The sequence below is a fragment of the Cryptomeria japonica genome, chromosome 4 (genome assembly GCF_030272615.1).
Source record: "Cryptomeria japonica chromosome 4, Sugi_1.0, whole genome shotgun sequence".
Lineage (NCBI taxonomy): Eukaryota > Viridiplantae > Streptophyta > Pinopsida > Cupressales > Cupressaceae > Cryptomeria > Cryptomeria japonica.
In genome coordinates, this window is record NC_081408.1 from 728,232,504 (window position 1) to 728,246,556 (window position 14,053).

Below are 14,053 nucleotides of genomic sequence, written 5' to 3' on the forward strand. Positions count from 1 at the left end.
TCAACACAATGAATCAACTACTAAGAGTCATAAGGCCCATAGACTCTGAACACCATCTGAACTTCTCTGTGCTCACAACATTAGTTAAAGCATCTGCAACATTCATCAAAGTTTCCACCTTAACCAACTTCATCCTACCATCTTCGACCATATCTCTAACAAAATGATACTGAACATCAATATGTTTGGTCCGGGCATGAAATGTTGGGTTCTTAGCTAGGCTAATTGCACTTTGACTGTCACAGTAAACTGTCACTGTACCTTGTTTTATTCCAACATCTAAACATAGTCTCTCAACCCAAATGGCCTCTTTACAAGCATGAGTAGCTACCATATACTCTGCTTCAGTAGTGGATAAAGCAACCACAGCCTGTTGCTTACTCATCCAACTAATTGCACCACCAAACAAAGTAAACACATAAGCACTGGTGGATCTTCTGCTATCAATATCACCTGCCCAATCTGAATCCATATAACCATGGATATCAAGGGAAGTCATGTCTCCAACTGAATTACCATGATAATACAAAGAATACTCTGAAGTACCCTTCAAATATCTGAAGACTCTTTTGATTGCATCCCAATGAACTCTACCAGGATTAGACATATATCTAGAAAGTACTCCCACTTCTTGAGCAATGTCTGGTCTAGTACAGACCATAGCATACATCAAGCTTCCAATCGCACTCTGGTAAAGCACTCTGCTCATGTCTTCCATCTCCAATGGGGATGTAGGACAATCTGAAATAGATAGTTTCATTCCAACTGTAAAAGGAACACTCAATGGTCTACAATTCTGCATGTTGAACTTCTGTAACACTGAATTCACATACTTACTCTGGCCCAGTCATAGCTTTCTATTCACCCTATCTCTTCTAATTTCTATCCCAAGAATGTGCTTTGCTGCACCAAGATTTTTCATTTCAAATTTAGCAGTGAGCTGAGACTTTGTACCAAACTCAATACATATCTATCAAATTTTTGGTACCACATCCTAGGACTTTGTTTGAGGCCATACAAAGATTTTTTCAATTTATAGACCAAATTACTTTTGCCTTTCACTACATAGTACTCCGGCTGTGTCATATAAATATCTTTCTCCAAATCACCTTGAAGGAAAGCAATTTTCACATCCATTTGCTCAACCTCTAAATAATAAGTAGTAGCAATAGAAAGCAAAAATCTAATGGACGTCATTCTTGCAACAGTAGAAAATATCTCACTGTAATCAACACCCTCAATCTGAGAGTAGTCTTTTGCAACCAACCTTTTTTTATACTTCTCAATACTTCCATCTGAACCAATCTTTTTCTTGAACACCCATTTAAAACCAACAGGTTTTCATTCTTCAGGCAATGGTACAAGATCCCATGTATCATTCTTTTTCAAAGCTGTCATTTCTTCATCCATAGCAATCTTCTAGGATTCTGCATCATTCATACCTAATGCCTCTTCTACAAATTTCGGTTCATCCACACTAGTATTCAGAGCAAAAAATACATCTCCAATCATTAGGTGAATACCTTTCAAGTGGTTGTCTATGTCTTGTAGACCTTCGAACAAGCTGAGTTGGAGGTTCTTCCTCCTCTTCTGAAGATTCAGAGCCAGATGAGCTCTCTTCAACTTCTTGCCTATTTAGGGGTCTCGATTTAACTCTTTCAAGTGTAGAAGGAAGTTGAATTACATCTTCTTTTTTAGTCTGTTCTGGCTGCAATGTAACAGAAGGAGACTTAATTTCTCTAAAAATAACACTTCTACTGTGAATTACCTTTTGTGGAACAGGGTCCCAAAGCTTGTATCATTTCACACCATAACTATACCTGATGAAGATACATTTCACAGCCTTGTTCTCCAACTTTGTTCGCTTCTCTTTTGGCACATGTGCATATGCCTCGCAACCAAAAACTCTAAGATGTCTCAATAAAGGCTTGTGACCTGACCATGTTTCCATAGGCATTTTATCAACAAGAGCTGATGTAGGAGACCTATTAATCAGGTAGTGAGCAGGGGCAATAGCTTCAGTCCAAAACTTTTGTTCGAGACTAGCACCACTCAACATACTCCTAGCCTTCTTCATCAGTGTCCTATTCATTCTTTCTGCAACTCCATTCTTCTGTGGAGAATACGGAGTTGTCTTCTGCTTGTTAATTCCACAGTCTTTATAGAATCTATCAAAATCATTAGAGAAAAACTCACCACCATTATCAGTTCTCAAACATTTTATTTTCTTTGCAGTCTGCAACTCAACCATTACTTTAAATTCTTTAAAATGACTAAAAACTTCAAATTTACTCTTTAGAAAATATACCCATGTCCTTCTACTAAAATCATCAATAAATGAAACATAATATGTGGATTTTTCAATCGAAGAGACATCTACTGGACCAAACACATCAGAATGGATAAGATCCAAAACACCACAAGTTTTATGTGAACTTGAGTAAAACTGAACGCGGTTTTGTTTTCCATAAATGTAATGCTCACAGAAATCAAAGTCAAGATTACAATCATTCAAACCTTCAACAAGGATTTTATTTTCCAAGGTCTTTAGACCCTTTTCTCCAATGTGGCCAAGTCTCTCGTGCCATAACATAGTCTTCTCTTCAGGTTACTTTGTTTCAAATGAAAGAGCACCCTTAGGTACCCAAAAACCATTTCCATCTGCTGAAGGTGAAACCTTCAAATCTTCCAGTGAAGTATCCGCAGATTTATTTTTTACAAAAGTGCTATTACACTCAACAGTGTATATTTAAGGCTTATACAAAGTGCCAAACCTGACACCTCTAGTAACCACCATAGCACCCTTAATCATCTTACATCTTGCTTCAGAAAAGACTACCTGCACACCCACATCTATTAGTTTGCTCATAGATAACAGGTTTCATTTTAATCCAGGGATATGCAGCACACCATTAATCCTTTTTATTCTACCATCAGAAAACCTGATTCTAACTTTACTTCGACCAACAATGTCTAGAGGTGAATCATCACCCAAGTACACGTTACCTCCATTAAACCCTTCACATTCAGAAAACCAATCTCTATTGGAAGTCATATATAAAGATGCACCTGAGTCAATTAGCCAAGCATCATTACCTGCATGAGTCGCTAAAGCCGCAATAAATGCATCGCCATCTTCCTTGTCGGACTCAGAATCAGAATCGAAATTTTTCTTTTTCTTCTTCTTCTTTTCTTCTTTGCAGTCCTTACGGATGTGACCTGGTTTACCACAGTTCCAGCAAATGACTTTGGACTTTCCAGGAGATTTCGATCTCCCTTTGGATTTAGACTTGTCACGCTTCTCATTCTTCTTGCCTTTCTCCTTAGGGCTTCCACGAATGTTTAGGGATTCCTTTGAACTGATGGATACTTTCCTTTGCATCTCTTCACCGAGTAGGGCACCCACCACGTCTTCAGATTTCAAAATAAGAGAAGTACTACCGATAGCCATAACAAGAGAATCCCACGAATCAGGCAAAGAACAAAGCAAGATCTGACATTTCTCCTCCTCGTCCATCTTAACACTGATGGATACTAATTGAGCCACCAACATATTGAATGCTTCTAGGTGGTCTGCAATTCATCCACCCTCTTCCATCTTTAAGGAATACAATTTCTTTCTTAAGAAAATTTGATTTAATAAAGATTTCGCTTGATACATCTCACCAAGCTTAGTCCATAGCTTCTTTGCAGAGTTTTCTTCATGGACATTGATTAGAATAGAGTCTGCTAGGCATAGTCTGATTAAACCCTTAGCTTTTCAGTCCATAACATCATACTAAGCTTCCATAGTAGGATCTGAGGGCCTTTGGACATTCACATCAACAGCATCCCAAAGATCTCGATCTATTAGTAGATCTTCCATCTTCAGCTTCCACATCTCAAAATTACTTCCATTAAATTTCTCCACCTCTATTCTCCCTGACGAACTCGCCATCTGAATATTCCTGCAACAAGATCAAAAAGTGTCTTCTGCACAAGCTCTCCCTCAAATCTGGATTAGTTCAAAAAACCCAACTGCCCACAATTGAAAGCAAAGGTGATCAGGCTCTGATACCACTTGTAAGGAAGTTAAGTAGCAGAAACAACTTCCTACACTAACCTTGAGAAGAGGGTAATGCAAAACTTTTTCAGATTGTTATAATAGTTACAGAAAATAGAAATAGATATAATAGCATTCATACCCCAACACAGTGATTTACGTGGGGAAAACCCTTTCGGGAGAAAAACCCCACACTCCAAAAGCAGCTCAATATTTTATTCAGCAATCAAAAATAGATTACAACATACTTGCAGAGCAAGCTCTTCATAGGAGTACCACTTATCAGAGATTCAGAGGCAACTCAATAGCCATAAGACTCTCTTACACCCAACCTCTATCTCACACACCTCATAAATAGAAGATACAATACAAGAAACCGTCAAACGGTATTACAAAACCATGGGCTAAAACCACCCAATAAAGTGTAGCCGACCTTACCTCCCTTCTAGATGTCCTATGTCATGTTAAAGAACACATCAACATGTGTCACTCCCTTTTACAGCTCATTTATGTATCTGATACAAATTATTTTTTCTATTTCAGAAGTACAAACTTCCGGAGGCCATAATTCGAGAACCGGGTGTCTGTTTGATGAACCGTTTGAAGCATCAGAAAGCTCGCGAAGTACTCTATCACCTCGTAACCTGCTGTGCCGGTTATGGAAACTTTTTAGAGTGTTTTGGAGCCTCTAAAGCCCCCAAAATTAAGTTAAAACATTTTATAGCACCCCTCCAAGATGAAAACTTTAATATCTTCAAAACTAGCTTTGACCTTGCGACGCAACTTTATCGGAATGCTTATCTAGCCAACCAGAAGCTTCAGGGAGAGTTTCACACCATTTCGTACTCAAATGAAAACTTACTATAAATAGTAACCTCGCATAAATGCAAGGTTGAGACACCATTTATTCCAACAAATCTCTCACTTGTCAAACACCTTGTAGGAGCGGAAGGGAATGTCAACATAATGTTTCAACTGCTAAGGGCCATAAGGCCCATAGACTCTGAACACCATCTGAACTTCTCTATGCTCACAGCCTTAGTTAAAGCATCTGCAACATTCATCAAAGTTTCCACCTTAACCAACTTCACCCTACCATCTTCGACCATATCTCTAACAAAATGGTACTGAACATCAATATGTTTGGTCCGGGCATGAAATGTTGGGTTCTTAGCTAGGCTCATCCAACTAATTGCACCACCAAACAAAGTAAACACATAAGCACTGGTGGATCTTTTGCTATCAATATCACCTGCCCAATCTGAGTCCACATAACCATGGATATTAAGGGAAGTCATGTCTCCAACTAAATTAGCATGATAACACAAAGAATACTCTGAAGTACCCTTCAAATATATGAAGACTCTTTTGACTGAATCCCAATGAACTCTACCAGGATTAGACATATATCTAGAAAGTACTCTCACTGCTTGGGCAATGTCTGGTCTAGTACAGACCACAGCATACATCAAGCTTCCAACTGCACTCTGGTAAGGCACTCTGCTCATGTCTTCCATCTCCAATGGGGATGTAGGACAATCTGAAATAGATAGTTTTGTTCCAACTGTAAAAAGAACACTCAATGGTTTACAATTCTGCATGTTCAACCTCTGTAACACTGAATTCACATACTTACTCTAACCTAGCCATAGCTTTCTGTTCACCTTATCTCTTCTAATTTCCATCCCAAGAATGTGCTTTGCTGCACCAAGATCTTTCATTTCAAATTTAGCAGCGAGCTGAGACTTTAGTTCTGAAATCATACCTTTCCCTTTACCAATGAATAACATATCATCAACATACAATGCAATGAATAAGAAATGATCACCATCAGATTTATAATAAACATAGTGATCTGATTTAGAATGTTCAAATCCCAAACTCAACACATATGTATCAAATTTCTGGTACCACATCCTAGGACTTTGTTTGAGCCCATACAAAGATTTCTTCAAATTACAGACCAAATTACTTTTTCCTTTCACCACATAGTACTCCGTCTGTGTCATATAAATATCTTCCTCCAAATCACTATTAAGGAAAGTAGTTTTCACATCCATTTTCTCAACCTCTAAATCATAAGCAGTAGCAATAGAAAGCAAAAATCTAATGGACGTCATTTTTGCAACAGGAGAAAATATCTCACCGTAATCAACACCCTCAACCTAAGAGTAGCCTTTTGCAACCAACCTTACCTTATATTTCTCAATACTTCCATCTGAACCAATCTTTTTCTTGAACACCCATTTACAACCAACAGGTTTTTGTCCTTCAGGCAATGGTACAAGATCCCATGTATCATTCTTTTTCAAAGCTGCCATTTCTTCCTCCATAGCAATCTTTCAGGATTCTGCATCATTCATACCTAATGCCTCTTCTACAGATTTTGGTTCATCCACACTAGTATTCAGAGCAAAAATACATCTCCAATCATTAGGTGAATACCTTTCAGGTGGTTGTCTATGTCTTGTAGACCTTCGAACAAGCTGAGTTGGAGGTTCTTCCCCCTCTTCTGAAGATTAAGAGCTAGATGAGCTCTCCTCAACTTCTTGCCTATCTAGGGGTCTCGATTCAACTCTTTCATGTGTAGAAGGAAGTTGAATCACATCTTCTTTTTTAATCTGTTCTGGCTACAATGTAACAAAAGGAGACTTAATTTCTCTAAAAATAACATTTCTAGTATGAATTACCTTTTGTGCAACAAGGTCCCAAAGCTTGTATCCTTTCACACCATAACTATACTCGATGAAGATACATTTCACAGCCTTGTTCTCCAACTTTGTTCGCTTCTCCTTTGGCACATGTGCATATGCCTCGCAACCAAAAACTCTAAGATGTCTCAATGAAGGCTTGTGACCTGACCATGCTTCCATAGGCATTTTATCAACAAGAGCTGATGTAGGAGACCTGTTAATCAGGTAGCAAGCAGTGGCAATAGCTTCAGCCCAAAACTTTTGTTTGAGACCAGCACCACTCAACATACTCCTAGCCTTCTCCATCAGTGTCCTGTTCATTCTTTCTGCAACTCCATTCTGCTGTGGAGAATACAGAGTTGTCTTCTGCCTGTTAATTCCACAGTCTTTACAGAATCTATCAAAATCATTAGAGAAAAACTCATGGCCATTATCAATTCTCAAACATTTTATTTTCTTTCTAGTCTGCAACTCAACCATTGCTTTAAATTCTTTAAAACGACTAAAAACTTCAGATTTACTCTTTAGAAAATATACCCATGTCCTTCTACTAAAATCATCAATAAATGAAACATAATATGTGGATTTTCCAATTGAAGAGACATCTACTAGACCAAATACATTAGAATAGATAAGATCCAAAACACCACAAGTTTTATGAGAACTCGAGTAAAACTGAATGCGGTTTTGTTTTCCATAAATTCAATGCTCACAGAAATCAAAGTCAAGATTACAATCATTCAAACCTTCAACAAGGTTTTCATTTTTCAAGGTCCTTAGACCCTTTTCTCTAATGTGGCCAAGTCTCTGGTGCCATAACATAGTCTTTTCTGTAGGTAACTTTGCTTCAGATGAAAGAGCACCCTTAGGTACCCAAAAACCGTTTCCATCTGCTGAAGGTGAGACCATCAAATCTTCTAGTGAAGTATCCGTAGATTTATTTTTTATAGAAGTGCTATTACACTCAACAGTGTATGCTTCAAGCTTATACAAAGTGCCAAACCTAACACCTCTAACAACCACCATAGCACCCTTAATCATCTTATATTTTTCTTCTGAAAAGACTACCTGCACACCCGCATCTATCAGTTTGCTCATAGATAACAGGTTTTGTTTTAATCCAGAGATATGCAACACACCATTAATCCTTTTTATTCTACAATCAGAAAACCTGATTCTAACTTTACCTCGACCAACAATGTCTAGAGGTGAATCATCACCCAAGTACACCTTACCTCCATTAAATCCTTCATATTCAAAAAACCAATCTCTATTGGAAGTCATATAAAAAGATGCACCTGAGTCAATTAGCTAGGCATCATTACCTGCATGAGTCGCCAAAGCCACAATAAATGCATCACCATCTTCCTTGTCGGACTCAGAATAAGAATCGAATTTTTTCTTTTTCTTCTTCTTCTTTTCTTCTTTGTAGTCCTTACGGATGTGACCCTATTTACCACAGTTCTAGCAAATGACTTTGGACTTTCCAAGAGATTTCAATCTCCCTTTGGATTTGGACTTGTCACGCTTCTCATTCTTCTTGCTTTTCTCCTTAGGTCTTCCATGAATGGTTACGGGTTCCTTTGAAATGATGGATACCTTCCTTCGCATCTCTTCACCGAGTAGGGCACCCACCACATCTTCAGATTTCAAAACAACAGAAGTACTACCGATAGCCATAACAAGAGAATCCCACGAATCAGGCAAAGAACAAAGCAAGATCTGACATTTCTCCTCCTCGTCCATCTTAACATTGATGGATACTAATTGAGCCACCAACATAATGAATGCTTCCAGGTGGTCTGCAATTCGTCCACCCTCTTCCATCTTCAAGGAATACAATTTCTTTCTTAAGAAAATTTGATTTAATAAAGATTTCACTTGATACATCTCACCAAGCTTAGTTCATAGCTTCTTTGCAGAGTTTTCTTCACGGACATTGATTAGAATAGAGTTTGCAGACACAGTCTGATTAAACCCTTGGCTTTTCGGTCCATAACATCATACTGAGCTGTCGCAATAGGATCTGAGGGCCTTTGGACATTCGCATCAACAGCATCCCAAAGATCTCGATCTATTAGCAGATCTTCCATCTTCAGCTTCCACATCTCAAAATTACTTCCATTAAATTTCTCCACCTCTATTCTCCTTGACGAACTCACCATCTGAATATTCCTGCAACAAGATCAAAAAGTGTCTTCTGCACAAGCTCCCACTCAAATCTGGATTAGTTCAAAAAACCCAACTGCCCACAATTGAAACCAAAGGTGATCAGGCTTTGATACCACTTGTAAGAAATTTAAGTAGCGGAAACAACTTCCTACACTAACCTTTAGAGGAGGGTAATGCAAAACTTTTTCAGATCGTTATAACAGTTACAGAAAATAGAAATAGATACAATAGCATTCATACCACAACACAGTGATTTATGTGGGGAAAACCCTTTCGAGAGAAAAACCCCACACTTCAAAAGCAGCTCAATATTTTATTCAGCAATCAAAAATAGATTAAAACATACTTGCAGAGCAAGCTCTTCATAGGAGTACCGCTAATCAGAGATTCAGAGGCAACTCAATAGCTATAAGACTCTCTTACACCCAACCTCTATTTCACACACCTCATAAAGAGGAGATACAATGGAAGTAACTGTCAAACGGTATTACAAAACCATGGGCTAAAACCACCCAATAAGGTGTAGCCGACCTTACCTCCCTTCTAGATGCCCTATGACATGTTAAAACACACATCAACACGTGTCACTCCCTTTTACAGCTCATTTATGTATCCGATACAAATTATTTTTCCTATTTCAGGAGTACAAACTTCCGAAGGCCATAACTTGAGAACCGGGTGTCCGATTGACGAACTGTTCGAAGCGCCGGAAAGCTCACGAAGTGCTCTATCACCTTGTAACCTGATACACTGGTTATGGAAACTTTTCAAGGTGTTTTAGAACCTCTAAAGCCCCCAAAATTAAGTTAAAACATTTTATCCCACCCCTCCAAGACGAAAACTTTAATATCTTCAAAACTAGCTGTGACCTTGCGATGCAACTTTACCAGAATGCTTATCTAGCCAACCAGAAGCTTCAGGGAGAGCTTTGCACCATTTCATGCTCAAATGAAAACTTACTATAAATAGTAACCTCGCATAAATGCAAGGTTGAGACACCATTTTTCCCAACAAAACCAAACCTCTGTATGAGAGAAAATGCAAGGGAAAATACTGGAGAAAATAAGGAAAGACTCACCTTCACAGCTATATAATCAGACAACGGCTAGCGGCCAGAAAAACTCATATCCAGGGACAATATAAACACAAATCCAACAGCAAGAGCAAACACAAAACACAAATGATTTTCATACCTTATGAAGAAAGGTAATAATACAGACACATTAAATGCAATGATTTCACAATTTCATTCCGAACGTGGCAATTTGATAGATTAGACCCCCGCACGCATGCATTGAATGCATGGCGGTGTACTTTAAGAAATTGTCAGTTCTCGAAACATTCACTTACTTCAAAAAAACCAAAGAACGACATCACTTTATAATATGGTTCTGCCTCTCTGTATTTAGCAATAAATGCACTTCTCGAAACATTAGAAACTGCGGGACCCACCAGCATTGAACCCGTGTGAACATCTTGAACCAACTTCTTAAGTGTTCAAGTAGTTCAAGATGTACACTGCATCAAACTGTTGACCACTTTGTCATGTTGAACATGTTGAACATATTTGAACCCTTTGAAATTAGTTCAACAAGTTCAACACAAATGTTATATCACCAAACAAGAAAAACTTTATTAAAGAGCTGCTACAAAAACCTAGAGAAAATGTTAGTACGAAGAACCTTTTCTGAACACTTTGGAACCTATTGAACCTAAATGAACATCTTGAACCTAGTTTAGAATGGTTTGACGTGTTCAAGAAGTACAATGAATTTTCTGAACTTGAACAAAAATGACTAGAGAAAGGACTTGAGGCCGCATTTAAAGACTTGAACCAAGGTAATATGGTATGAACTAGGACACCAACATAAAAAAGGAAATTATGACCCATTCTCAGCATGAAGAATAAATGATGTAGTAACAGATAATTAATCTTTCTCTTAACCTTTTGATTGGCTTCTTCTAATTCAACCTTTTCCAACTCCCTCTGCAGATCTTCCTTCTCTTTCCTCATCCTATCTATCTCTCTCTCATATGTAGATAACATATGAGAGATTTTTGTTGTAGTTTTAGATCCAAATCCATCTTCCATGCACTTTTTCTTTCCTTTGTCAACATTATTTCTAATAGGTTGTGGGTCACTAAGGGCCTCCCTATTAGGTTACACAACAAATTTGTATGTAGGTTTGGTCTTGGCAACTAAAATTTCTTTGATGACTAGACCTTCATCCTCACTCTTAGCCTTCTTTTGGATGAATAACTCAAGATCGGCAATCTGTCTTAGAAGCCTATCCCTCTTGATTAATTTAGCTTTAATTACCTTTTCTTTATTTTCTTCCTTTTGTGCTCTTAAGAAAATTAAGTGATGGACTCTTCTATTGAGGGTCTCGATTTCTTGGGATACCTTATCTTCATTAGGGAACATTTCTTTAGAATTTGACACATTGACTTGGTCAATATCAATTAAACTGATGTTTCCATCAACTATTCTAGGTACAGAATCTATCTTAATATTTGAACTATTCTTGTCCTTCCCAGATAAACTAACATGAGAGATCCTCTAATTTAAAACAGGGGCATCTTCAATATTACTAAACAAACCAGAATGGAAACCCAAAATATCTTGCTCAGATTCATGGGAAGAAGAATTTGAATTTGCATATACAGGTCTTTCAGATGACTTACTCGTATTAATGTTCTTTTGCACCCAGGAAGCATTAGATGGCTCATGTATGACTGATCTTTTTTATCCTCTTTGTGCTTGTTCAGGTAATCCCTCTTACAACGTCTCATGAGGATGCTTCCTCATGAAAGACCTAGTGTTCCTTCCTCTCTACATTATACTTGTTTTCTTAAAAGAGTTACACTTATTTAAAAGGACTGGTTATACTTGTCAAAGTCACCACCCACACCAATTGTGGGGAAAATAAGAAAACAAGTTTTAACAAATCTCTTGCAAAGACTTAAAAAATTAGGATAATTTCCAAAGAAAAGGATAGTACAAATGAGAGACAATACAATCTGCCACAAACACATAGATATCCAGACAAATTTTCGAACTAGTTGAAGCACCAATCTATAACATAGATACACACTATGACTAATCCCTAGCAGAGTCACCACTTTTCTTAGTCTCAAATTTTGATTTCCCTTCTATCCCTCCTATAAGAAATTAAGTAACTTTGTTTGCATATGAAGAGATCAGGGAAATAGAACTCAAGAACAACATATAACAAGGTTTCTAAACCTTCTATACTTTGAACTTATCCGAAGTTCAACTGGGTATACCTTCTGTGAATAATTTCACACTTTAAGATTGAGATCCACAGTAAACCAGTGCTAAAAAACCCATGGATTTCATCACCTCAATGAAACTAAAACATTAAAAGAAAAATTGAGTTCATTTTTCAGTATTGATCTTCAAGAACGATAGAAAGAAATCCCACAATTGGATACCAGTGCCTTATTCAGGCTATAGAGTCACCCAAATCAAATTAGAATTCCAAAACTAAACAATCTCATACAGTTCACCACCTCGGCCTTGGTTAACCCCATACATGCCTAACATATATATGAGTTTTACACTCCTAAAACTAAAACTGTTCATCAAATTCAAGATGAGCAAACAATTGACTTACTGATAGAGATATTTCATACATATTTAATTCCTCTCCCTTGAAGAGAAAAGCTAGAAACATATCCATATGATTTCCTTACAATCCATGTTCAAACAAATAACCCTAGACTATTTAAATGAAACCATCAAACTAACAAGTGCACACCAGAAGACAACACATATTTAGGCCTAAAAAGTATTGATCTGTATCTTTATATTCATTTTGAGAATAATATTACATGACTCAAAGTATTCTCTCTGATAACTAGAAAAACCCAGATGTATTTCTGCAGAGTTTCTTTACAAAAATTCTTGTGATCCCTTTTCTATTAGTCCTGGTATCCATTTATAAAATTATGGATACATACAAGCTTCAAACATTCCTAAGAAAAGTTTGTTACAAACCACAATATCCTCCAAGAAACAGTTATAGCTCCTTTTCAGTGTCAATGACCTCTTCAACTTGTTGTTCCGCTACATCATCTTCTAACTATTCTGGAACTTCTTCCTTTTCTCCTGCATATTTGTCTTTCCATTCCTGGAACACATCATCACTCGGCCAAGAGAAGCCAACAATCTTATTCTTCATCCCTTCTAGCCTTTTCCAAGTGATCCTTAACTGCCCAATCTCTGTCTCTATAAAACCATAATGTGACTTCACCTTTTCAATCTCGTCAATTGTCTTAACAAATAAGGATGTGTCATCAGTATTAATGATCTCATTTACCCTTTGGGACAAGTTGTAATCCAACTCTTCCAGCCATGCCTTCTCCTCTTTTAACTAATTTGGACCGACAAAACCCCTGGGAAATAACTCATACTTGTGATCAAAATATTCTTTTCTGTATAGTTGGGATTTTCTCTTCACACTTGCCTTTTCTTCTGATAATATAGTCATCTCTTTTATTAACTCACAAGTGGATCTAAGACTATCATTTCCCTCTGCATCTGCATGAGATGAATACATAAGCTCTAACTCCACTCCCCTAGGCATCCATTTCTTCAGAATTGACTCCAAGGTGGTCTCATCCTCTTTCAATTCAGTCAGAATATTTAGAATCCTCTTCATACAAATATGTACAACAGAGGCCCTAACTGAATCAACAAATTTCAAAATTGTGGCCTTTAGCTTCTCTTCATATTTACTTGCAAACAAGACCTGAGCCTGTTTTAACTTCTCCAATTCATGCTGAATGGTCTCAGCTAGTTGAAAACCAGAAGGCATAGGAGAAGGGGGAAATTTGATGATGGGACTAGTGGATGGAGGCTGTGTAGGTGAAGAAGCTATCATTAGAGTAGAGGACTCACCTTGATGGTACTGTCCTACCAATTGATGCTTCAATTCAGCAATGATGTTATCTCGGTTAGCTATTCCTTCTTTGGCCTCATTGTAAGCCTTCAAGATTGTTTCTAATTTCAACTGGAGATTAGATTTTTCATTTGCCTCCTTTTCTACCAATACCACACTGAATTTTGTAGTTTCTAAAACTGTGCTAGCAGTCTCTACCATCCCTATATCCTAAACTCTTT